Source organism: Heptranchias perlo, chromosome 22, assembly GCF_035084215.1.
Source record: "Heptranchias perlo isolate sHepPer1 chromosome 22, sHepPer1.hap1, whole genome shotgun sequence".
Lineage (NCBI taxonomy): Eukaryota > Metazoa > Chordata > Chondrichthyes > Hexanchiformes > Hexanchidae > Heptranchias > Heptranchias perlo.
The window spans coordinates 43,203,698-43,230,889 of NC_090346.1; the positions used below are offsets into that span (position 1 = coordinate 43,203,698).

The 27,192-nt window shown below is 40.3% G+C and overlaps 2 long non-coding RNA genes across 4 annotated transcripts in view; one reads left to right on the top strand and one right to left on the bottom strand.

Annotated features, from left to right (window-relative positions):
• The first annotated feature begins 902 nt into the window (after nucleotides 1-902).
• The window catches only part of LOC137340715 (uncharacterized), a 59,008-nt gene continuing 32,718 nt past the window's right edge, over nucleotides 903-27,192 (top strand). The window contains exons 1-2 of one of the 3 annotated variants that reach the window (XR_010966862.1): nucleotides 903-917; nucleotides 12,751-12,941. This is a non-coding gene — a long non-coding RNA (uncharacterized lncRNA). Of the gene's footprint in view, nucleotides 918-12,271; nucleotides 12,942-27,192 lie in introns of those variants that run through there. The other 2 variants (XR_010966861.1, XR_010966860.1) reach the window with 2 other exon arrangements.
• On the bottom strand, nucleotides 11,707-14,584 carry LOC137340716 (uncharacterized). Its single transcript, XR_010966863.1, has 2 exons — nucleotides 14,253-14,584; nucleotides 11,707-11,977 (listed from the first exon to the last, which is right to left on the bottom strand). It is a non-coding gene; the product is annotated as an uncharacterized lncRNA (long non-coding RNA).

Genomic DNA, 27,192 nt, shown 5'->3' on the forward strand with positions numbered 1-27,192 from the left:
GTATATATAAATGACCACATTATGTGCAAATATTTTAGAATGCACAATTTAAGTTGTCGAAAAATGTGAAGCAACAAGTCCTAAACATGTTAAATGTCATAATGATTTCCAATATTGTACTTAATTTAGTTAACAATTTTTCCACAGAACTTTTCAAATCCCTACATTCTGGCTTCAGATTTTATGGCCTTATCAACTTGAGTTGCTACTTTTAATGATATAAACGTACCAAGATGCATTCGTCATAGCCACTAATGTTATGCATTTAAAACATTCTTTTTTACATTTCTGTAAAGTATTATTTGTTATCTAAAACAAGATAATTCAATGCAATTCAACAGATAATGTGACAAAACTCAGAGATTTTCCGGAGTCCCTAACACTGGAATAGAATCCCACACAGAACTACAAAGAATGTTTATATAACAAACTAAGAGAAAAAAAACTGCTGACTCGGTCCATCATCAGCCCTGGACCTCCACCTCATCCCATCCCATCCCATCCTTTGGAGTTTGTAGTACAGTCAGCCTGGATGGCTACAAGTCTCAAGAGACTGATGATGTTTTTTATCAGAACGAGATAAGCAATGCAAAGAAATTCTTTCTATTGATAATGGGGGAGAGTGAAAATGCTTGTGGTGCAAATTCCCTCTAAACTGTCTGCTCCTTAAAAACTTAGCCTGCCGGCTGTTATCAATTGTCCTTTGCTGGAGATTGAGGAATCAATTCAATCTTATGACGGTGGCTGAATCATTTATATTTTCAGGCTTAGACCAACAGGGAGTGTGGAAACACCGCTGTCCAAACGTTGGCTTTGACCCGAGCGCTACCAGTAAATGGGAACTTGTAGGAACTTGGCTCTCCTTTGAAATCTGAAAGTGGGGCCCGTGGAGACTTGCGGGTGCATTCGGTAACTTGGTCAGTTCAAAGTACTTTTAATGACTTCTGTGTACATAACCGATTAAAGAAATGTGAGAATAGAAACTCGACCTTAAGTTTGAAATGCAGGACTGAAGTTGTTAGAAAGTAATGTGGTACTTGGCAATATGATACTATAACTGAATCCTACCACTCCGGCGTTAAATATCTGTCTTCAATTTTCTTTTATTGATAATTTTTTTTAAAGAATAAAACGTCGGTTCTGGATATGCTGCTATGTTTCGAATCGTCAGTTTTAGATCGACTGTATCCAGGTTCTTAAATTAAATTTTAAGCCACGCAGTTTGTCTCTCACGGTTTATTAAGTTCAAACTTGTTCTTTGATAGGTGTTTCTTTGGACTTTCTACCCATTTTAGTTTTTTTTTTGGTCTGATGCCTCAGTGTAAACATTAAAAGATATAAAGCTTCTTTTAGTTAGATAGTTATTTAAGTTTAAAATACAGCATAAAGCAACAAAGAAACGTTCAATTGTCATTAAAACATTCAGGGAAAACTAGTGAGAAAGAAGTAAAAAAAGGAGGCGGATACGATAAATATTTTCATACACCCCATGTCCTTAAAACAATGATCTTTTCCATCTTCTATTTTTGTAGCTTTGCAAGTTTTGAAAATGAAAGCATGCCCCAGACTGTATTTTTCAAATAACTTCTAAAAATTATACTTGTATATAATACAGCACACCCCATAAGGTTTATATTAAATTTGGAGATAAGTACACCAACAACTTGCATTTATATAGCGCCTTTAACATAGTAAAACGTCCCAAGGTGCTTCACAGGAGTGTTATCAAACAAAATTTGACACCACATAAGGAGATATTAGGACAGGTGACCAAAAGCTTGGTTAAAGGGGTAGGTTTTAAGGAGCATCTTAAAAGAGGAGAGAGAGGTGGATAGGTTTGGGGGGAGAATTCCAGAGCTCGGGGCCTAAGCAGCTGAAGGCACGGCCGCCAATGGTGGAGCAATTAAAATCGGGGATGAGCAAGAGGCCAGAATTGGAGGAGCGCAGAGTGCTCGGAAGGTTGTAGGGCTGGAGGAGGTTACGGAGTTAGGGAGGGGTGAGGCCAGGGGGGGATTTGAAAACAAAGATGAGAATTTTAAAATCAAGGTGTTGATGAAAATATCCCAGCTCTTATTTTACTGTTTATTTTGTATGCATTATTTCTATTCAATATATAGATATATTACTTTTAGTAATGATTTGCACAAATTGAACAGTTTTTATCATGGGTAATTCAGTTTATCACCCAGTCTTTTGTAGCAGCATACAGGTTTTCAATTATTTTTCTACTGCAATCCATTGTTTTTTTTAATTTTATCAGTTGACCATAAGTTATTTTGTTTGTATGTGACAGCAATGGGAGCTGCAGAGACAGAAATATTTGTTCTGCTGTGTAATGTATGAATTTGGTTACAGATGTGCATAACTATTTATTTAGATATTTGAATCTGTACATTGTCACATATTTCTGAATACACATATCCTTAAGCTTGGCTGGAAACCTGAGTTCAGAGGAATTAAGTGCATAGAAACAATTTTCCTCTGCAGTTTCTACAGTTCATTTTGAGCTGTGGAATTTGGTCAGAGGATTCCTTCGTGTGATGTTTATATTAGGTACATTAGGGTTTAGTTCCAATCTACAATGAGACCAAAAGGGTGGAAAATCAAAAACAAGTGAAATTTGGTAATCCAGTGCCTTTATCAGTATCCAAAGATAATTCTTAACATGGGTGATTAACCCATTATGGCTGTTTCTCATTATATTTCTGTATTGCTTTGTGTAGGTAGTGTTTGTCACTTTTTATACTTCATATTTCCATTTATCGTAAATAAATAATTTAATTGCCTCAGCCTGTGAACATTCTGGTCTATATGCAATGTCCATCCATTTAAAGAATTTGTGGATTGTCGCATGAACCTACGCCTATACCTTTAAATAGATTATTTAATTAGAGTAATTGTTAATCCTTGGGGTCTCATAACTCTGCAAGTGTAAATTATCAATAAGGTACAGTTCCCAAATTGTGAGGAAAGGACACTTAATGGTAACTGCTGTGAAACTACTGAATGAGAAAATAGTTTTATAAAATACTCCAAATTGTAATGTGCTCCCTACCTTGTTCACTGTGTAAGATCATGCATGAAGAATGACCATTTGTGCAAGGTACCAGAGAGCCGCTGAAGCCCGAAACTAGGTGAAATGTTCAATTTTTTTTTTGCTTTAAAAAGTTTTGACATTTTAAATTCATAGAACAGGAGTATTTCAGCAGCGAAGCAAAATCTTAAAATTTGCTCCGAATGTGGCATTCACGCATTTTAGACAAGGTCACTTGTTTACTCTGACTGGATACCTCAAATTCCATTCTTGTTACATGGAATTCTGAGACTTTTTGCAGTGTTTCAGGGAATGCCTTCGCCATTGCCACCCATTTTTCCTCGAAATGATAAAATCAGTATCCTTGAATATGAATCTTTTACATTTGCAAAATAACCCATTAATCTAATGCTAGCAGCATTTATGCACTGCTACTGAAACATTGCTGGGACATTTTTCTTTTTCAAGCCATGTAAGTAAGTGCATTCTACTTATTAAAATTATTTGAGTTGGAAAAGACTTTTTAAAGAGTTTAAGAACTTGTGTTCAATTTCAGGCTGCTTTATATGACATCATGTGTCACTTTGCAGCTTGGCACTATATCTGCAGTGGTAAATGTGGTAGAAGTCAATGAAAGCTCAGTCAAATTTAATTTAATATATACATACATTTTATATGTAGACATACAAGATTGGTAGGAGGTGAACCACTTGTTGAAAAGTACCCAGCCTCTGCCCTACTTTTATAGCCATGTTGTTGATATGACAGGTCCATGTAAACTTCTGGTCAAAGGTGACCCACAAGCTGTTGATGGTGAGCGACTCGGTGATGGTGATGCCGTTGAAAGTCAGGGGGAGGTGGTAGGGCCTTTTCTTGATGGAGATGATCATTGACTGAATCTTATGTCACATGAATGTTACCCATCACTTGTCAGCCCAAACCTGGATGTTGTCCTCATCCTGCTGTGGGCTGGTATGGGAAGAGTTGTGAATGGAGGTGAGCACTGTGGAATCATTCACGGACAGCCCCACGTCTGACCTTATGATAGAGGGAAGGTGATTGATGCAGCAGCTGAAGATGGTTGGGTCAAAGATACTGTCCTGAAGATGCAGCAATGTCCTGGGGCTGTAATGATTGGCCTCAAACAACCCACAACCATCTTCCTTTGTATCAGGTATGCCTCCAGCCACTGGAGGGTTTTCCACTGGATCCATTGATGCCCGTTTTTCTACGATTCCATGCTTGGTCGAATGGTACCTTGGTGTCGGGCGTAGCTACTCTCACCCTTTCCCCTGGCATTCAGCTCTGGTGTCTATTTCTGGATCAAGGTATGATGAGGTCAGGAGCCAAATGGAGCATTAGCAAGTAGGTTATTGGTGAGTAGGTGCCATTTGGTGTCACTATTGACGACTCCCTCCATCACTTTGTTGATTGTGAAGAGGTTGATTAAGCAGTAATTAGCTGGGTTAGATTTGTCCTGTTTTTTATGGATTGGAAATTTTTCACATTGTTGGATAGATGCCAGTGTCAATGATGCACTAGAACACCTGACCTGGGTGGGCAGCTAGTTCTGGTGTGTACGTCTTCAGTACTACAGCTGGGATGTTGTCAGAGTCCATAGCCTTCACTCTGTCCAGTACACTCAGCCGCATCTTAATGTCATGTAGAGTAAACTGAATTGGCTGGCCAATGGTATCTATGATGGTGAGGCTGAGTAGGATTATCCACTTGGCACTTTTGGCTGAAGACGCTTGCAAATACTTCAACCTTGTCTCTTGCACTCATGCTGGGATCCGCAATAATTGAGGATGGGGATGACCATGGAGCCTCCTCTTGTTAGTTTCCTTGATTATTCACCACCATTCTTAACTGGATGTGGTATGGCTACTGAGTTTTCTTCTGATCCATTTGTTGTGGAATGGCTTAGCTTTGTCAATAGCCTGCTGCTTTTGGGTGCTTAGGTGGTCCCGTGTTGTAACTTCACTAGGTTGGGATCTCATGCTAAGATATGCCTGGTGTTGCTCCTGGAACACCCTTCGACACTCTGCATTGAAGCAGGGTTGGTCTCTCAAGCTTGATGGAGGAATGAGGATTGTGCTGGGCCATGAGGTGACAGATTGTGGTGGTACACAATCCTACTGCTGCTGCTGATGGCCTCAGTGCCTCATGGGTGCCCAGTTTTGGGCTTCTAGATCTGTCCTTAGTTTGTTCCACTTAGCATGGCAGCAGTGCCACACTACTCTATGGAGGGTGTCCTCATTGTGAAGATGATACTTTGTCTTCACAAGGACTATGTGGTGGTCACTCCACCAATGCTATTGTGGGCAGGCATGCCTGCGGCACGTAGGTTAGTCAGAATGAGGTTAAGTAGGTTACTCCCTTGTGTTGCTTCCCTTGCCACCCAACGCAGGCCTAGTCTGGCAGCGATATCCTTCAGGGGCTTGGATAGCTCAGTCAGTGGTAGTACTACCGAGTCACTCTTGGTGTTAGCCATTGAAGGCTCCCGTCCAGAGTACAAATTTATTTCCCTGCTTCCCTCAATGCTTCCTGCAAGTGATGTTCAACATGAAGAAGTACCAATTCATCAGTTGAAGAGGGAAGTAGGTGGTAATCAACAAGAAGTTTCCTTGGCCTCGTGTGACCTAAAGTCATGAGATTTTGTGGGATTCAGTATCGTGTGACCTAAAGTCATGAGATTTTGTGGGATTCAGTATCTATAGTGAAGACTCAAAGGTCAGCTCCACCCAACTGTGTACCGTTGTGCCCAGTCGGTGGGATAGACATACCCAAAGATGGTGATGGAGGAGTCTGAGATGTTTGATGATAAATATCACTGTGTGAGTTACAACCATGTTAGACTGTTGCTTGACTTGGGGTGGCTCTCCCAACTTGGGTACCAGTCCCCAGATGTTAGTGAGGAGGACTTTGCCAGGTTGACTGAGCTGGGATTGCCTGAGTTTTGTCCTAATTCCAAGCTTTGATCTGTTTAATATTTCCCTGAGATATTTTGTTCTGATTGTTTTACAACTTGCTTAGCCACTTCAGATTGCATTAAGAATGAACCACATGTTATTACAGTTTGTAAAAGAAGCCGCTCTTCCTGTCATGTGATATAAAGGCAGGCAATGACTCCATAAAAATGTTTTAAAAATTTAGCAACAGAGAAAAGGATACAACAAGCTTGACACTTTTTGATAGATCAATGCCTACTCACCACATCCATCAATCTTTTTCTATCTTAAGAACTGTGTCTAATTCACATGGACAACTGTCGTGTAGAACATCAGAAAGATTGCTTTCCCAGCACAGTTCGCAGAAATACAATTGGCAGCGAGAAAAACGTAAGTCACTGGGGAACTGCTGTTATCGTTAAAAAGTCCAAAGTGATTTCCCTGGGTGTTCACAAACTGTGCGCATGACAAGCACTAAAAAAGTGGCTGGGAGTGTGTCCACGATTGTGACAAAGTCGTATTAGGCAGCAGTTATAAACCACTCGATCTTCTGTCACATGTTTGCAGTTTGTGACGCCACCTGAACCTTTCAATATTGTTACAACCTTAAGATGCACTCCTGTTTGTTTATTATTCTCAGTGAAATACACAGGAGTCTTTATTTCCCCCATAAAGAGTAAATGTTGCACATCAGGGTTTCACTACAGGATTCCAGGACTATACAAATAAACACTGCTGGCACACTGATACTCCTAAGTAGTATTTCTGTCCAGGAAATGCTCACAATCTATATTCATACTGCACTGCTTCCCAGGAATACGTTGCTTAATCTTAGCTCAGCAACTTCAAAAAATATCAGTAGAGTTCACATTAACCCTTAACTCGTTGAGCAAATGGTCAACCCAGCAAGTGCAATCACCAGCAATTGAAATGAGACCATCAGTTTAAAAAAAAGAAACCCTGCTTGTCAGTATAATAGCTGGCTACGCCTGTGTTACAAAGTTATAAGCCACTTGAGGGGGGTCAAATTATGTCATAAATCATGAGAGCGAATTTGGATTCGTTTATATGGTCACTTGAAAGCTGAGATGGATGTATTACACTGTTCGGATGTGTTGAATGTTACTGCAGGTTAATTCTGAAAGCTATAAATAAACCTTGCAATACATTAAAGAACTCAATTTCAACTCACCAATTGCTAAACACATGATTTGGGATCATTTGGACTAAAGTCAGTGGTTCTGAGAAGATAGCATTTGGCAACATTAATGCAGCTACACAGAGTGAATGTGGATAGTGGTGAGTTACGGTGTAAGAGGAGATAAAAATTGCATGCACAATAAATATTAAGAAGTGGCTGGGAGGGTGGCCACAACTGTGACAGAGAATGGTGTGTGGGGAACAGATGTAGTTCTGGGTATGGCAAAATGCTATTTGTTTGCTCCAAACAATCCAAGATTAATTCTGGGAAAAGTTATGTTAAAATATTCAGCTATCAAACCAATGTTCCCAGCCAAGGAAAGGAATAGCCACACGTTGGGCCAATTTTTATTTCCCCTGGCTGGACTGACTCAAACACTAGTCATGCTGACGAGAGGGATTTCATCTGCCACAAACATTAACAAATGCACTTGCAATCTCCACCCTCCCATCGCCAGCAGTAGGAACCTACTGCCATGACTTGGGAAGAGGGACATAATGATCTGCATCAGGACAGGTCAGGGGTTTGAACAACAAGTTTTCTCTCACTGATAGATGAAACCCCATCAGAAAGTTGCTCTGATCTTCATCAATGATAGATTTTAAAAATATTTTCTTTAAAATTATTTCCTTGAGTTATATCCCACCACAGAGAGATGGGAATGTTCAATGGTTTTACATGGGCATAATTTTAAAATTAAATACATAAGAATATAAGAAATAGGAGCAGGAGTAGGCCAATCGGCCCCTCGAGCCTGCTCTGCCATTCAATAAGATCATGGCTGATCTGATCCTAACCTCAAATTTAAATTCATGTCCAATTTCCTGCCCGCTCCCCGTAACCCCTAATTCCCTTTACTTCTAGGAAACTGTCTATTTCTGTTTTAAATTTATTTAATGATGTAACTTCCACAGCTTCCTGGGGCAGCAAATTCCACAGACCTACTACCCTCTGAGTGAAGAAGCTTTTCCTCATCTCAGTTTTGAAAGAGCAGCCCCTTATTCTAAGATTATGCCCCCTAGTTCTATAGTACAGTGTGGTGCAGTGGACTGGTGCAGTGGACTGGTGCATTGCCCTGGCACCTCTGTTCAAATCCAGCTCAGATCAATGGGTTGTAAGTGTCCTACATAACATGAGAATGGGCAGTCTGAGCCTTGTTCCCAATAGATATGTATCCATTCTGTACAACTGCTCTTAATTCAACACTAAAATACAAACTCACTCAATGAGGTGACAAGGGTGGGTGATATTTGAATGCCTTCCTCATTGATAATTATCTTGTGAAATGGTGCAGCACCAAAGGGGAAGGTAGTACTTTCACACTTCAGTATATTCACCACTGGCTGCACCATACTAACCCAGGTAGCACCAACAAATCAGGGACAATCGGTTGATCTTGACTTTGTACGATAGTCTAAAATGGGTGAGAGTGAATCGGCAGCCTGCTTTACCTCTCTCTTGATTTTTATTTCTATTGACGTCAGTTTCCTTCTCTCCCTCTTTCTCACACGCACACAGCTTCTCTGTTCAAAAAAACCCACTCCAAAACATCTTATTTGAAGAAAAAGTACTGAGCAGTAAATACTAGATTCTAAAGAAAGCTATTCCATGAGTACAGCTAACTGATGGGAATGAATTCTGGGACATTAACTACACTGCACATGTTCAAACTGCACAATTCAAATTAAGCTCACAGAGCCAGAGCTCTGGACAAAAATATCAAGTCAAAACCCCAGCTTTTGGTCGAGACTCTATTGTTCCTTTTGCTGTGCCTATGATTATAGTGTAAAATTGCTTCGATGAATGTTTATTGTCTGCTGTCTTCAATATCCCCATATTGGCATTATATTGTACTCTTCAGGACACCAATAAAAACCAACCCTTTCCTCAGTTAGCATTATCCTTTTTAAACAGTGCAATAAACAATGAGAGGAGATATATTTTCCTGGAAACTGTCAAGTTATGTGTGGGGGGAACCACATGACACAGAGTGCTGATTCTTTATATTTCTAGAATGGGCACTACTCATTTCCTGAAGACAGAAATAAATAAAATGTAATGTCTTGAAGCAGCTGTGGTACTTTTCTCTTGGAAAATGGAGGAGCAGGGAAAGAATTTAATGCAAGGAAACTAGTTTTAAATATTTTATATTAAATGAAATAGTAGTCAAAAGCTACCCATTCTGAAGTGTAGATTTGCTTTAAATAGACTTATTTCGGTAAGTAATAGTTTTAAGTCTGTTGTGTGAAACATGTGCACATAGAAGTGTGTGTGTCTGTATCTGTGTGTGAGTGCAATTGAGTTTTTAAAAATTCATTCATGGGATATGGGCATCGCTGGCGAGGCCGGCATTTATTGCCCATCCCTAATTGCCCTTGAGAAGGTGGTGGTGAGCCGCCGCCTTGAACCGCTGCAGTCCGTATGGTGAATGTGCTCCCACAGTGCTGTTCGGTAGGGAGTTCCAGGATTTTGACCCAGTGATGATGAAGGAATGGCGATATATTTCCAAGTCAGGATGGTGTGAGACTTGGAGGGGAACGTGCAGGTGGTGGTGTTTCCATGCGTCTGCTGCCTTGTCCTTCTAGGTGGTGGAGGTCACAGGTCTGGGAGGTGCTGTCGAAGAAGTCTTGGCGAGTTGCTGCAGTGCATCTTGTAGGTGGTACACACTGCAGCCACAGTGCACCGGTGGTGAAGGGAGTGAATATTTAAGGTGTTGGATGGGGTGGCAATCAAGTGGGCTGCTTTGTCCTGGATGGTGTCGAGCTTCTTGAGTGTTGTTGGAGCTGCACTCATCCAGGCAAGTGGAGAGAATTCCATCACACTCCTGACTTGTGCCTTGTAGATGGTGGAAAGGCTTTGGGGAGTCAGAAGGTGAGGCACTCGCCTCAGTGTGTGTGAGCGTCCATGTGTGTGTCTGTATTAGTGAGATGTCAACAGCAATAACACAGCATAAAGACACGAACAGTAACAACTTGCATTTATATAGCGCCTTTAATGTAGTAAAACATCCCAAGGCGCTTTATAGGAGTGTTATCAAAGAAAAATTGATACCGAGCCAAAGAGGGAGAAATTAGGACTCTTGAAATCCATGAAGTTCTTCTTCCTTAGTGATGGATGTTAAGGCAGGCAAATTGGATTTTTAAAAATTCTTTCATGGGATGTGGGCATTGCTGGCATGGTGGAAAGGCTTTGGGGAGTCAGGAGGTGAGTCAGGAGGTGAGTCACTCGCCGCAGAATGCCCAGCCTCTGACCTGCTCTTGTCGTCACAGTATTTATGTGGCTGGTCCAGTTACGTTTCTGGTTAATGGTGACCCCCAGAATGTTGGTGGTGGAAGTTTTGGTGATGGTAATGCCATTGAATGTCAAGGGGAGGTGGTTAGACTCTCTCTTGTTGGAGATGGTCATTGCCTGGCACTTGTCTGGTGCGAATGTTACTTGCCACTTATCAGCCCAAACCTTGATGTTGTCCAGGTCTTGCTGCATGCGGGCACAGACTGCTTCATTATCTGAGGGGTTGCAAATGGAACTGAACGCTGTGCAATCATCAGCGAACATCCCCATTTCTGACCTTATGATGGAGGAAATGTCATTGATGAAGCAGCTGAAGGTGGTTGGGCCTAGGTCACTGCCCTCAGGAACTCCTGCAGCGATGCCCTGGGGCTGAGATGATTGGCCTCCAACAACCACTTCCATCTTCCTTTGTGCTAGGTATGACTCCAGCCACGGAGAGTTTTCCCCCTGATTCCCACATGCTTGGGAAATGTTCCTTTATCCTATGATTTATCGATCATATATTAATTATGGAGGTGGGGCTCATCAAAGTGAGGGATGTCATTGCTGGGGAATGGAATATTTTTATGTAATGCCAGGTCAGTCATAACACAGAATAAGTCAAATGCACAGTAAAGCTCTCTCCCTTCTGCCCCAGCAGCATGCCTAAACCCAACCTTAGAGTAGCACACTCAACTGCACACAGAATTGCTATCACTTATTGCACTGTTCATCTTTATGGCTTCTTTGATTTAGAGTGCCAAGTATCGCTAATTAGTGCAGAATTTTAGGTATTTTTGTATTGTGGATCCAGACCCACTCAGAGCTGGTTTGACACTCTTCACATTAATTTCCCAGTAGAATGAAGAGACCTTCATTTCATCAGTCTGGGTCAGATTCAAATCAATGCTCAGAAATGAAGGAGTAGTGAGCTAAACCGTGTACCCACCAGTTTATAATGAAACTATTATAAACACAAAGGGTGTATTAATGCTTCTTGATAGGCCATGAGATCTGCATTTAATTTCTCTCCAAAATTAATTTGCAGTTTGTTCACGGCATGGAATTGTTACTGCTTCAGTAGTGCTGAGGGATTGCTGCACTTTTGGAGGTGTCGTCTTTTGGATGGGACGTCAACAGAGGCCTCGTCTTCCATCTCAGGTGGACATAAAAGATCCCATGGCACTCTTCAAACAAGAGCAGGGGAGTTCCAATAATGTCCTGGCAACATTTATCCATCAACCAATACCTAAAAAAAACAAATTATCTGGTCATTTATTTAATTAATGTTTGTGGGAGCTTGCTGTGCGCAAATTGGCCCCGTGTTTCCTACATTGCAACAGTGACTACACTTCAAAAGCACTTCATTGGCTGTAAAGCATTTTGGGACGTTCTGAGGTCGTGAAAGGCGCCATATAAATCTTCTTTCCAAGTTTAGATTTCGAAAACTGCAGTATTTTGCATCATTCGTATGCATCACCTTTACACCCGACTGCAACAAGTTCTATTTTGAGAGTAGATCTGTAAAGAGAAAAGGTAGTTTAATGTTTCGAGTATTGTTTCTTTGTACCTGAAACCTTAGCCTGTTATTTTTTTTCTCTTTACAGATGTTGATGGACCTTGCTGTGTATTGCCAACATTTTCTGCTATTTGCTTCAGACTTCCAATTCTTTTTATTTGAGCAGTCGCACACGTAGACGAGAGGTGGGGGGTGGGGGGTGGATACACCAGTAATCAATTGTCTGGCTTTAATTTCACTTTTTTTGAAGGCTTTGACTAATTAATGATCAGGAAAAAGTACATTTGGGAAAGAAAGGCTGCAGCTGTCGAGACTTTGTGGCAGAATTCGCCTCCCGGGCGCCCCCTGCAGGAGGAAAGCGCATGGCCGGCTCCTGCCACTCTCTTTGACGTCTCCCTAATTTCTAGGAATGCCCCTTCCGTGTTACTATATTTGGAGGTGATTTCTAGGGGAAAAAAAACACGATTTTAATACGACCCGGACCTTATGGCACCTCCATACACAGCCGACTTTGAAACATTTTCTTTTGCAACAAAATGTGTCAATATCACCAGCAATGCAGCAGAGGAGCCAAAAAAAACGATACATTTTATCCTGGCAAAGCTGATCGGATTTGGGGATATCGAGCTGTTGGGAGATGTATTTAGATTTATTCAGATCTTGGGGAAATAATTCAAGAAAATGTCTTTTTTTAAGTTTTGTTTTCAATTCCGAGTGTTTCTCTCTCTCTCTCTCTCTCCTCCCTCCCCTCCCCGCCTCCTATGTCTGGCCCCAGACATTAAAAGCTGTGGCGTGACCACGAAGAAATATCCAAGAGTCCTTAAGCAATGGGATCTTCGAAATATAATGACTCAGGATTTGCCGTGAACGAGAGGCAAGGCGAGAAGAGCACTCGTGTTCGGCGGTGTGAGTATGAGGGAGGGAGCGGACAGACGCCGGAGCTCTGAAACTTCTCAATCGGCACAAGTGAGTATTCAGTCTTATTTTGACCATTCTGCTTTATTGACACCGTTCGTCCTTTTGACAACATTTTTTTTTAAAAATGAAAGTGCAGACAACCCAAGGGTTTTGCAATTCAGACATGTGCTGAGGGGGCTGTACGTCTTAACCCTTAACGTAGCGATCTGGGGCAGGTGTGGTGTAGGGAGACGGAAGCGTTTGTTTTTTAAAAAAAATAAGGACAGATTGGGCGAAAGGGCTTCCATTACTGTCACATTTATTCGCATTCCGAGGGAAACAGGAGCTCCGGGAGAACAGATGGGAAGACGGGAGCATTTCTTTTTACGTGATCGTAATGTAAATCTATGACATTTCACGTAGACACAGACTAGACTACTCGTGGTCCCTTGGTTATGATCTGTGGGTAGGATCTGATCGCCCCAGTATAATAGTGATGTGCGTGTCTGTTCAAAACGTCACACTATAGAAGCAGGTACTGTATTCCGGTGTGTTGCTCAATCCCAACCTTCTGGAAGTTGCGTAAACAGATTTGTGGTGTAGCAAATTTATTAACAGTTCCTATCGGCACTCCAATAAACGCCGGGGGCTCTCTTGCAACGCAACCGCCACTAATTAAATAAATAATTGCAAGGCACTGACCTCCCCACCCCCCCACCCACCCCCGCAAAAAAAAGTCAGAAGTGAAATTAACATTATAATTAACGTGATATTAACATGTGACATTAACATGTGACAAACATGTGAATTTAACATGTGACATTAACATATGAAATTACTTCGCCGCCGCGTTGCCCTATTTCAAAACTGACAGCCGTGTCAGTTCCCAAACCGAGACTTGACCAACCAGGTCTGCTGGATTTTCGGACTTGGGAGGGGGGGGGGGGAGAAATTAATGATCGACTAATTAAAAATTTCAGAGAGATCAACTATAGTTTAATAGATTTAACAACAACGATAATAATAGGTGCGTTTAAACTTCAGTGAGTTTATAATATTGCATGCTGATAAACATTTAATTAATTCCCCGAGATGCTTCATTAGACTATCTGTAAAGTCTGACTATTTTATTAATGCAAACCTACGTCAAATGATTCCGTTTGCACGATAACTAAGAACGGCCGGAAATGGTTTTAAAAGTGCAACAGTCAGAATTAGTTAAAATATTAACTGTGTGTTAGTAACTTTGTGATATCAAAATCATTGACACTTAGTTTCAGTTCCAGAAGAATGAAATCTCCTGGTTTGGTAACAAAACGGAGCTTAATATTTGGAATGTGTACATTGTGTGCAAGCGATAAGATTGTATTAAAATAATACCGGACTCAGAAAACAGCCGCAGTCTCCGAACTCCGGTCGAGATCCATTTGTGGTTCTGGAAGTTCAGTCGCGGACTGGAAGGACTGTCTTGACACCAGCTCTAGTGCCGAGGAAAGAAGATGTGTGGACGCTGGTCAGATGGGGGGGTTAAAAAGAAAAGCGGATTGTGGGTGAATCCAGGAGCGGGGTTTTGGGGGCGAGATGAGACGTTTAACAGGAACCAACTGGCCCGCAAAGTCCCGCTTTTGGAGTTCACGAATTCGACCACAAGTTTTAAACATCAGCATGTTTCTGGCCCTTTTCTCCGGAGAATACGAGTATTCCGGTATGTCCTCCAGGCAACGGATAGTTAAAAGGGGTTCTGAACAAATCAACAATAAACCTCCGGGTACAGGTTTCCAAAAACCTGTGATAAGTAACGAGTCATACAGCAAATAACTATGAACTTTTTAAATGATCTGGATAGGACTTCCTAACTGTTGTATGCTATTTTTTTCTGTTTTAGACATGGCCATGCATTGCTATTAAACGCTTACTAGATATAATTTCTATTGTTATGTATAGTACGTTAGCAATATTTTAGTTGTTCTCTCCAATTATGTTAATTAGTTTAGGATAGACTCTGCAAACGTTGTACTTTGGAACTTTACTTTCAAGTTCACATAGCCAAATGATTTCGATATACCAGATAATCCAGTATTCACTGTGAAATTTACCAGTAGTTTTTTTTTAAATATGTTGTTTGCACTTTTAAAATAAAGTATGAAAGAAATGATAGTTGGGATGAAGCTAATCGATGAGATGTAGGCAAAACATAGTTTCACTATAGGTAAACTGAGGTACAGCAGTGCGGTACTGATGCAAAACGTGACCAGCCATCAAACTGTATCCTTAGCATCAGTTACCAGATCAATAGACCAGATTCAACTTGTTTAAAAACTAGCCCAATTCCGCAGGGAAAGTGAGGGACTTTTGGGGGCAGGTGTGTTTCAGCTACACAATCATAATGCCCCTAAAAATCCTTATTGTTCCTGCAGTAATCATCTGTGCTACAAAAGTGGGCATAGAGGTCATGAACTTATCACTTGATCCAGCTGTTTGACCTACACAATTCTGAAATCACCAATATTGTCTACATTTCAATTACTGAGATGTTATTATGAAAATGACATGTTTAAATCAGATTCACAATGACCAAAACTACTTGGGACAAGTGTTCCAGTTTGTCAGTTTATTTCTAATGAAAGATTTAAAAGAAAATAAAACCATGAAGATCAATATCTGTGAGATGCAAAATGTAGTTCGTGCAGTAGTTCAAAGTAATCTTACTTCTGTTAAAATGAAAAAAACTAGGGCAATATTCTTTGTTAATCGCTGTTAGGAATGACCCATTAAAAATATTTATTTTAAAAATAGGTTGGCAATCTGAAAATAGTATGTATCACCTAGGAAGAATAAAACTCATGGGCAATAGAAACTGTAAAAAAAAAGGATAATAAAGGAATCTATTTAAAAGTCCTGAAGTCAATAAGACTTCTTTCTGTTTAGAATTGGCTGATGTGTGGAATTTGGCCATAGAAAATCAATAGAACAATTTCTTTTAAAAGGGCTTCTGGTTGTTGATTATTTCCTGCTAAGTTTTATTTTAGACACTGAATTTTGTTGTTCTTTCTATGTTTTCCACCTAGTGCTAAATTCAAGGGAAATAGTCATATTTCTGGAGTTGTTGTGCTGAGTTATATTGTTTATGTGATCTCTGAGAGGGTTGGTTCCCAGATCAGCTGCCACCCAGATAGTTTATCAATAGTTGTCAGAGGGATGTGAAAGGGTGTGGGGCTACCATCAAACAGAAATAAAATTTATATGTGGCCAGTAAATTTCATAAGAACTATGTTAGCAGTGATAGAAATTGATGTTGACACTAGTTCATATGTATGAGCATGATCTGACCCAATGTGTTATATTTCAAGTACTTCATTTAAGTACAAATATTACCAAAAAAGTAGAGATTTTATTGCCATCTGAAACCTCGGTGACACCCATTAGGATATAATCTTTCAATGTTATTTAATTTGTGGTTTGTTCCAAACTATAAACTAACATCTCTGCTAACTTGTACAAAACTTTAAAAGAATATTTTCAATTTGAGATAAATATTACATTGTTCGATTTTATTTTTTCATTTGAGAGATGATGCTATTTTACAATTTATTTTAAATCAAATACTTAAAGTATGAATTTACAAAAAAAATGAACAAACTTAAAATGAGAAACAGGCATTAATTTCAACCATTCTGCTTGTTGCCTATTAAATCGGTTAGTACTTTTTGCAAATGTTTTTTTCTAATGGTCCCTTTGTTACCAGTCTATAAAATATACCGTTAAATATGTCATCTGTGATATAATGATGTTATTAAAATGCTTCATCTTCCTAAGAAAAGCTGCAATTTGAAAATATTACATGTAAAGTTGCACTTTGATGTATCAGGTACAAAACTGAAACCATCGAACTCTAGAATACTGCATTCATTCATGATCTATTGAAAAAAGTTTAGCCAAGAAATTAAGAAAATCATTGAGGTTTAATGAATGGTGCACTAAAATGATTGATAAATTCTTAATGTCCAGCTCCTCAAAAATAATTTTTTAGTTGTACCAGTAACCCTGGCAGGGTTGAAACATTGTTTATGCCAAAAGAATAATTAGATTTTGTAAAACAAAAACCTTTTCCGAATATGAACAGAAATCAAAACATAATTTCCAGGCAAAGGCTCCTAGACACAGTCTGCAAATGATGCCAGTCTAGTTTGCAGTGACCTTTGCACTTGGGAATCGATTAAATTGTCAGTAAATAGGATTGATAGACACTGCAAACCCACGCTGGTCTTGACTGCCAATGCTTTACTCTGACTGGGTCTGAACAGGTTACAGCCAGTCTTTCTTCTCTCTGCTCTGTTTTCACTGAATCATTTGTTTTGAACTGCCTTCCTAATTCAGTTGCATCAAATACAGTGATCGTCTTACTGTGTTACAGAGAGCTCTATGCCAAAAATGAGCTTGTATTGATAAAATGTGAAGGAGAATGCGCCTACCAGTAATTGGAAAAGATTAACATAATTAAACCATATACAATCAAACATATTTGTAATGTGCGGACATATAGAGCTGCCATCATTTTACTTGCCTTGTTGTGTACATTTTACTTGTTGGAATAGTGTGAGGGAATATTAGACAAGAGCCAGTGTCCAGTTTTGTTGTCGACCTAATTAGGCTGTTGCAACATACTGTCACCAATTAGAACAAATCTTCCCAATGTTCCTTAAATCTTCCCCTCAGCCCTGCCATCAGTGTAATTAAGTACTTCATGTTTTTTAAGTCTCCTAAATAAAGGTAACAGCTGATCACAGGACTGGGCAACCAAGGTCACAGTGGCACCTCTCTAGTCTCTGTCTTGTGCTTTGTGTTAAGTTTTCTTCAATTTGATTAAGAAGGTTCAATTTATTTTTTACTTTTTCTTTGAGGGTGTGTGCATGCCTTTTGTATTGGTGCCTAGTCATACTGTCACCATCGTTCAGTTGTATTATATTTGCTATTTAGTGACGATGTTTGCGGTCACAGTGTTCTAACTGCTCTGTGTTGAGGCTTGATTTAGAGCAGTTAGGGCTGATACCCAAGATGGGTTAACACGTGACAAGGTGCCAACTGGTCACTGGTGTCAATGGGAAGATTTTGATGTTGTTTCTCTGATCCTGCAAAGTTTGAGAGGGATTTTTGAGAACTTTAGAGGATCAGAGAAACAACATAACTTTCAATCAGTAAATGTAATTGTATATTAATAAAGTACTCTCTCTATTGTAGTGGGGCATTGAGAATAGGAAGTATGAGAATAGGAAGTACTGTATAGGTGCCAATTGACCTGTGGACACATCTTGTCTAGTTCCTGACTATTTGCTGAATTCAGTTGCAGATAGACTAGCAGGATTGAGAATTCCCCTGTAAGATGGGCTGTGCCTTGTGGTGCCTCATTCTTCTCCTCATTTTGATGGGAAACCATGTAGGTCTTAAAAGCAAAACTATGGCCTTTTGCTTCATCAGTGGAATCATTTTGCTTTGCGTTTTGATTGGATAGGAAACTTCCACGCTGACATCACAGGCATCCGCGTGTCATTATAAGCAAACAGCATGATTGGCTAAAGTAGGATTGTGTCATTAAATGCTGTAATGAGATGCATGGGCTTCTCTGAGGCATAGGTGTCACAGGCAGGAAAAGTTTGTCTAGACTTTTCGTTTTATGTAAGATGGAGGCCATTTAATTGTTTCCGCGGATAAAGACTTATATTCTAAATGGCAGTGTTCATAGATTAATGTCATTAGACAGAATGAAGTCAAAGACTAAAGCTCAATTCCAAATTTATTGTTGCCATTTTGTGTGAGGTACATTCGTTTAATATTAAATTACAATCGCTGGTTCTGCTTATGTTTAAATATTAGGCATTTTAGCACAGGAGTTACAAAACAAAACTGCTATAGCTTTTCCAGAATAAAAAGACAGACTTGTGTGTTCTGTCCTTGTCCTGCTACAGTCAGCACTGATTGATTTTTATAGACACAGGGCAGCAACAAATAGAAAATGAAATAATATTGCAATAAAATGTTAGAGGAAGAAGAGGAAGAGTGAGGCAGATAAAAGGGGGGACAGAAAGAGTAGAGAAGGAAAGGACAGAAAAGAAATGGAGTGAGACAGGGACAGGAAACCAAGAAAAATACAGATACATAAAGTGAGAGAGGCAAAGAGAACAGGCAGTGTGAGGGATTAAGTGAGGTACAGACAGAACGAGAGAAATGGCTAGACAGGCAGATATAATGAAAGTTAGAGTGAGACAAAATGAGGGACACAAGGAGACAGCGGGAGCAATCTCAGACAACTTGGCAGCATTGATCAGTGAAGATGAAAAAATGACAATGAATAAAATACAAACTGCATTAAGAGGTGATAGGCAAAATAATACAAAAGGAAATAGCTGCAAGATATACATATAGACAAGCACAAGAGAAGAAAATTCGTACATAAAATGGTGATAACATGTCAGATTGTGTGTTTATATAAAAAAATAAATTCCACAGCAGGGATACAGTGCATATATGAAAGCACTTTCAAAACAAATGTACTGGGAAGCATTCATGCAAGGACGTGTAGGCCTTTAGAATTTGTTTACTTGAAATCACAAGTCTTCATTGAGAAGGTGTCTCTGAACTAACTCCATCCCACATAGTGACATTATAACATCTCCCCTCCTTGCCACATTGTATGGGCCCAGGAGCTATTTTTAAGCCTTAATGAAGCAGAATTTTGTAAAACATTGCTTTCTGACCTGCGGTGTTAAACCATCAGTAAGCTACACACACACATATATGCACACACATACACACATATATGCACGCGCATGCACACATACACATACACACACACACACACAAATACACACACAAAAATGTGCATGGCAACATTTATCAAGACAATAATTAAAACAAAGTCACAGTAACAACTCCCAGTGCTTTAGAATGAAAGCAACGTAGTGTCTCTGCAAACCAGGGTGACCACGCTTGCACATGTGTTAGTAAGTGCGTAATCGCAATGAAAATATAATTCTCTCTATAGCAATAAACGTCTTGCGGGTGTGCTGGAGGTTAGTGAAACTGTTCTTATTCATTGAGGAATGCATATATATTTTTTGATAACACTAGCAGGTCTTATGTGGTAGTGCTTATGGCAAATTGGGCATTTTTATAAGGACAGGGGCATTTATGCCATATAACCCACTGTATTATTCTGCCGCTAAGGCGGGACGCTGTATAAACGAAATTTATCCCTTTAATGCCTGAAGGTCTAATTGCTATAGGTAGACACACCCTGACCTGAGTTTGAGAATAATTGCTTTTGGATCTATCCTGAGGTCAGACAAAGGATATTTCCTGCTGCTGGAGAAGTTTCTTTGCAAATTGGCGGTTGTTATGAACCCCCCGTTCCCTTCTCCCCCCCACCCCCCCCACCATGTTAGGAACCAGCAGTAAATAATTGTCTTTCTTTGCCTTCTTTATTATAATTAAGTGTAACACAGAAAATGTGACATTTGAATTATGACTTGTGCGTCAAGACATTTTTACTGATACATGTATATATACTAGTCAATCAGCTGTGGTGTTACACAAAGGGAGTCAAGACCAAATATAGTCTCCAGGTGAAGTGGGGTTCGAGGTTGAGGCTTAATTGGATCACAGCGTGCAGACACACAGTTATACGACTGATTACAATCGTACCTTATTTAATATTATTATTTAAATAATTAAATAGCAACATTTAAGAAGCAGAGAAGTAGATTTGCTTGAAGCACAGGAGTTTCTCTGTATTTCAGGCTGAGCTGCTGGGGGTGCAAAATTGAGGTGTTACAGCGCCACTACTGGTGGGCGGGTAGAATTACAGTGTGACAAGTTTACATAGGCAGTTTCCATTGGAATTTATAATGCAAAAGGTGACATAAAGTGACAAAAGAAAATAGACAGAAAGTGCAGTGCAGCTAATTAATAAAAAATGAACTGCATTTCAGAGAAGCTCAAGTACACTGATACAAGATAAAATGTACAACATGCCACATACAAATGATCACAGTCTCCTGTAGCACTGTGTCCTTTAATATTTAGGTCTATCCTTAATTCTCCTGTATGTACAAATGTTGTTATTTAGTAAGTTAGGTTTTTTTTAGTATGAAATTCACGACAAAAACCCTGCATAGTATGTGTGACCCTCTTTGCTACTTCTCTTTTATATATAATATAACATTTTGTAATGCTGTGGTTGTTTTTTATTAACACTCTGTGCACCCAAGGCCATAGCTCAGCATACCTGGGATGGAGAGATGGAATTGGCTAGAGCTGTCGTTCCTGATTGCTATTCAGCAGCTCTGACAGGTGTGCGTGTGCGTGTGTGTTATGTAGATGAGTATGGGGCTATCTTAGATGTGAGAGCCCTCATGGTGGAATAGTCAATCAATACTAATTTTTCCACAAACTTCTATGTCAAAAACAAATGGACCACTGAGAACAGTCTAACAATACTCACTGTCTGGGAAACACTAGCAACAACAACTTGCATTTATATAAAGCGCCTTTAAAGTAGTAAAACATCCCAAGGCGCTTCACAGGAGCGATTATCAAACAAAATTTGACACCGAGCCACATAAGGAGATTAGGACAGATAGCCAAAAGCTTGATCAAAGAGGTAGGTTTTAAGGAGCATCTTAAAGAAGGAGAGAGAGGCAGAGAAGTTTAGAGGTTCATAATCATTATTACACAAGAATAAAAGAAAGAACTTGCATTTATCTAGTGCCTTTTGTGACCTCAGCACATCCTAAAACACTTCACAGCCAATAATGTACTTTTGAAGTGTAGTCACTGTTGTAACGTAGGGAAACATGACATCCAGTTTGCACACAGCGATTCCCAACAAACAGCAAAGTGAGAAGTGACTAGATAACCTGTTTTAGTGGTGATGATTGAGTGATTAATACTGGCCAGGACACCAGGAGAACTCCCCTGCACTTTTTTGAGCAGTGTCATGGGATGTTCTATGTCCACCTGAGAGGACAGATGGGACCTCGGTTTAATGTCTCATCCAAAAGGTGGCACCTCTGACAGTGCAGCACTCTCTCGGTACTGCACTGAACTGGCAACCAAGATTTTGTGCTCAAGTCTCTGGAGTGAGGCTTGACCCCACTATCCTCTGACTCAGAGGTGAGAGAGCTACCTCACCAGGCCAAGGTTAGTGGATCTGGTAGAACTAATGGATCGCCTGTGGCATTGTTCAGTGCCACACAAACCAGCAGCACCTAATTACATTGTCAGCTCCATGCTGCACTTCTCAGGCAAAGCATCCATTCTCTCTACCCACAAATGGCAAGCATCACTCCCCAGTGAAGAGGATTGAAAGGTAGTCTTCACCCAGGCTTCTGGTAGTGCCATCCCAATGCCAACTACAAGGGTGGAGGACAGTAGCCTTGGGGGGACTCTCTTGATGGTTTTCCCACCTCTGCCTATGGGGAAGTGCCTAATCAGGAGACCTTGGCAACTGACTTGGTTGGCACTGAATTCCCTACCTCAGACATCTTGGGGGTAATTTTGACTTTGGGTGATAGTGCAAAGCGGACTGACATCAATTCAGCCACCTATTATACATCTTTCCTGATTTTAATTTCCATTGAAAAGGTAAAAATTGGCAGGGCTATAGGGAAAGAGCGGGGAAGTGGGACTAATTAGATAGCTCTTTCAGAGAGTCAGCACAGGCACGATGGACCGAATGACCTCCTTCTATGCAGCATGATTCTATGATAATTTAATATATCATCAAACCCTATCTCATACAATCAGTTCCATATTATTAATATCATTTATCCTATATCATATGGAACTACTTTCAAATTCAAACACTTTCCACAAAGCTCTGAGTTAAAGAAAACATACCACTGTAATAGTGAGAACAGTTTAACAACACTCACCGTCTGGGAATCAGTGGAAAATCCGACTCACATGTGTTTTGCTTTGCTTCGCGATGCTGTCAGCTTGTAACTAAAAATTAAAAATGTGAAGACAGCCTGAGAACTTCTTAAACTTTAATTCCAAAGTTTAAAAAGTTCGCTTTGTAGCAGTTGCTGTTATTTGGGAGCTAGTTCCAAAAATGAAGCAATGGGATATTAAACTCAAGGCACCTGATAAAGTGGAATTGCATGGGGAGCTGCTGCTTAAAAGTACAGATTCTGCATAGGTGCAATGCAAAAACCACATCAAATTGATACAAGATCCGTAGCATAATTGGTCCTCCAGGCAGTCCCAGAGTTCACATGACAAATCCTTTGAGCATTGCTGCCTGCCTAAGACAGCATCTGAACCCTTTGACTGGATAATTTGGCTTGTGCCCATTATCTCCTATATGTTTTGAAAGGAAAGGGGGATGATCCATATTTATTTGCATGTCAATTAAATAAAATACATATTTTCAGCACAGTCCTCCGATTTGTTTGAATTTAGTTTTTTTTTCCAAACAGCAGAATAGGCAAATGTAAATATTTCCATAGCAAATGATTGCACAAGTTAATGATTGTTAACAGATCAAAGCCCAACAATATTGACTGTAAGTAGCTTTCACTCTCTTTTAATCCTCCTCCCTGTCATGTAAATACAAACTGTCATTTATTAAAGAAACATGTAGCTTTTACAGATATAGTGCAGTTTCTTCTCTTTGCCTGAGTGAAATAAATGTGATTTATAAAAGTATCAAAATTGAATTTAGGAGTCAGCATTTTGAAATTGTCAAGCTTTTCTATAACAGTATTGATTAGAATAACGTACAACTGAATTATGGTTTCACATAAATAGTGATTACATTGTTATTTTAAGTGAAGCTCTAGAAACATTAACTTGTAATACATTGCAGCTTTAAAATGGCACTGACTGGTTATGATCAATACTGATGCATAGTAATACATCATAAATAGGCCTGATACCATGATTAGTTACAAAATTACCACTTTTGAAAGAATGATAAAAACAGTGAAATTGTTTACACTGAACATCTAACATTGAATCCAACAATAGATCAAAGGTTCTGACTTGAACCAGTTTTAACTGACTTGAAAATCCACCTGACACTATGTTATTGGAGGGAAATACACTGGTTCCTGCTCATCATTCCTCACCAGTGCACTCCCAAGTCTCAGCCAGAATATCGAGAGCAGGATGCAACAGAAACCAAGGCCTTTTCCACAGAGAGTGAAGGCAGGAAAATCGATAACTCTCTTGTCCAACGGAGAGTGGGAAATTACCGAGCAGCAATGGCGGAACAAGACATGTCCTGGCCATTATTTATCCCTCAATCAACAACACTTAAAAACAGATTATCTGGTCATTTATCTCATTGCTGTTTGTGGGACCTTGCTGTGTGCAAATTGGCTGCTGAATTTCCTACATTACAACAGTGACTACATTTCAAAAATACTTTCATTGGCTGTGAAACGCTTTGGGACGTCCTGAGGTTGTGAAAGGTGCTATATCAATGCAGAGTCTTTATTTCATACTTATTCTGGTGATGAATGACTGATGTGTGGCTCAGAGTGATTTAGTGGAGAGGGTGAGGGAAATTAAAGTATCAAGTGTATGAAAAGAGCACATGGAGTCAGTCTAAAAAGTACTACTACCAACTGGTTAAACATAGTTTCAACCATTGGAAAACCAATAGTTGATTTATTTTGTTGAGAGTTTCTACTTATTTTAAATGTCTCTGGTTTGCTATAAAACAAAATTAGCATCTGACTCAAACCAGTGGTGAGGTAAATGGGACTGTAATCCAGACAGGACTTGCAGTCCTTTTTACCTTTTTCTTTGTTGGGGGCCATACAGGTATCTGTGCCGAAAGTATGATTTATGGCATCAGCTTTCACACATTGTGCAATAAAAATTGATCTATGTATCTTATTCACATGAAAGATTAGTTTGGTAATGGGTTTCACACCAGCTGTCACTGGGTTCTGGATTTTTTATTGTCTGTGGTTGTTAATCTCAAATGGCCATGTGATGGTTCAACATTCAACATTCTGTGTTTCTCCCTTTTTTTGCAAGCTCCCCCATGGAGGCTGCAGGCTGCCCTGAATCTTCTCCACGGGCAAGGGTGGCTGAACCAGTCGGTGATGTCTCGCTAACTTACATTATTGGTTGTCCTTCTGTGTTCCATTGATGGGAGGCACAAGGTTGTGGGTACATGTCCCACTCCAGAGACTTGAGCACACAATCTAGGCCGACACTCCAGTGCAGTGCTGAGAGAGTGCTGCACTGTCAGAGGTGCCATCTTTCAGATGTGACGTTAAACCGAGGCCCCGTCTACCTTCTCAGGAGGACGTAAGAGATCCACAATTTCGAAGAAGAGCAGGGGAGTTCTCCCTCAACCAACATTACTAAAAACAGATGATCTGGTCATTTATTTCATTGCTGTTTTTGGGACCTTGCTGTGCGCAAATTGGCTGCTACGCTTTCCCTTCATTACAAAACTTACTACACTTCAGAAGTACTTAATTGGCTGTAAAGTGCTTTGGGACGTCCTGAGGTCGTGAAAGGCGTTTTATAAATGCAAGCCTTTTAATTGCTTTGAGCTGAGGTGGGTCATTGCTTTTCTTTTCCAATGTGCAGCCTCCACAAGGAGCCCTCGATTCCTGGCATTGCTGAGAACCAATGATTCTCATAACCTACATGACCAGTGGGGTTAAGGCTCAGGCACTGATGGGGCATGGAGTATAAACACCATTAGCATCAAATTAGTGTCTTAACCATTGGGCATTAATTTGTTATCTTAACGCAGTGAGATCTATTTATAATCACGGCGAATGGTCCATTATACAGTCTGCAACCAGCGTGATTATGATATTGTGTTTGGGGAATGTAGGTTGCAGGATTAAAATTCTAACAGTGCATTCAGTTTCTTTTTGGTGTGATGCTGATACAATAAGTGTAAAAGATAAGCCACGTGATGTGGAACTGTACACTGTTTCAGTGTGTCTAACATTCCATCACAACGTAACATGGGAACCCTGTAGACTGTGCTCTAGGGTGATGACATGGAATTTCGTTCGCTACTGGATTGGTGATTCACATGAGTGAAAATCGAAAGGTTTGGTTACTGCCAGCAGCCCCCAGCTTTACACAGTTCATTTGAAAACAGCAGGTCTGGGGCAGGGAAAGTGATTTTCTCTCACATTTAAATCATGCTGCACACAGTAAATGTAGAATTTTGCCAAACCTGTCATACAATGTCCATGCCTAATCACTCACTCTAGATTAGATAGCACCTGTGACTTGCTGCATGGCAAGTTCTGGGTCTCCTGGTCCACTCTCGCACATGTGTTGGGGGCTGGTAACAAGGTCGGATGGTCATAGGCTTGAAAGCAACTTGCACTCGTTGGGAATCTTGTTGGGAAGAGTGGGGTCAGCTCCATTGGTGGTCTAGTGAGTAAGTAACTAAACTCCCAGTATTGATTCCTGTATTATGCCAACTGACCTCGGGTGGGCCAATAGTCGGGACACTACAGTTGGCCTCAGTGCCCCTGCGTTAGGGAAGGGGGAGGAACAAAAACATTTTCTTACTTTAATCTTTGTCCGGCTAAGAGCCTTGGGTCTCTCTCTTTCCCCTCCCCCCCCCCCCCCCCCCCCCACAAGAATAGCCGAATGCTGCTCCAGGTTTCCAGTTGCACAGCAGGGCGGGTGGCTCTGTCACGACCCACGGGCCTGAGTCGCCCACCCCACTAATTCTAATGACATCACCCCACCATGAGTTGGGATGAGTTCATGAGGAGGCCACAGCGGCTGCAGACAGAGGGGGTAATTTTAAGTTAATTCGCCAAGCAGGAAATCCTCAGGATCGGGTGACAGGACTTCATTGGAGAGTAAAATTGGTGCAGCATTGCACCAAATTTCCCAATGGGCGAGTTAGGTTAAAATTGCCCCTCCAAAGTTCCACTTTATTTTTTGGCCACACTTAACGGGCCCTCAAAAGTTCTAGTCCAATTTCTTGATATACTTGAAAAGACCCGTCACCACTTGTTCACTTAATAAAGGGACCACTATAATCCCCAAAACTTTGTTCTTTAAATTCATATTTGGTCCAATTAAAATCAATTGCTATCTTCTATCTATCGAGTTTGAGTGAAGAATCCTTCCAGTGATTTTGTAATTTGTATAACTGCGCAGACTGACTTAATCACAACATAGGTATTTCCAGTGACAGGAGGTGTTGTACATGTGACACTCATGAAAGGAAAAAGACTTCAGAACAGGATCAAAGTAGACCAGACTGCCCTTTTCATTGGCCTGCTCGGGGAGCAGTTCCTGATTATACTATAATCCA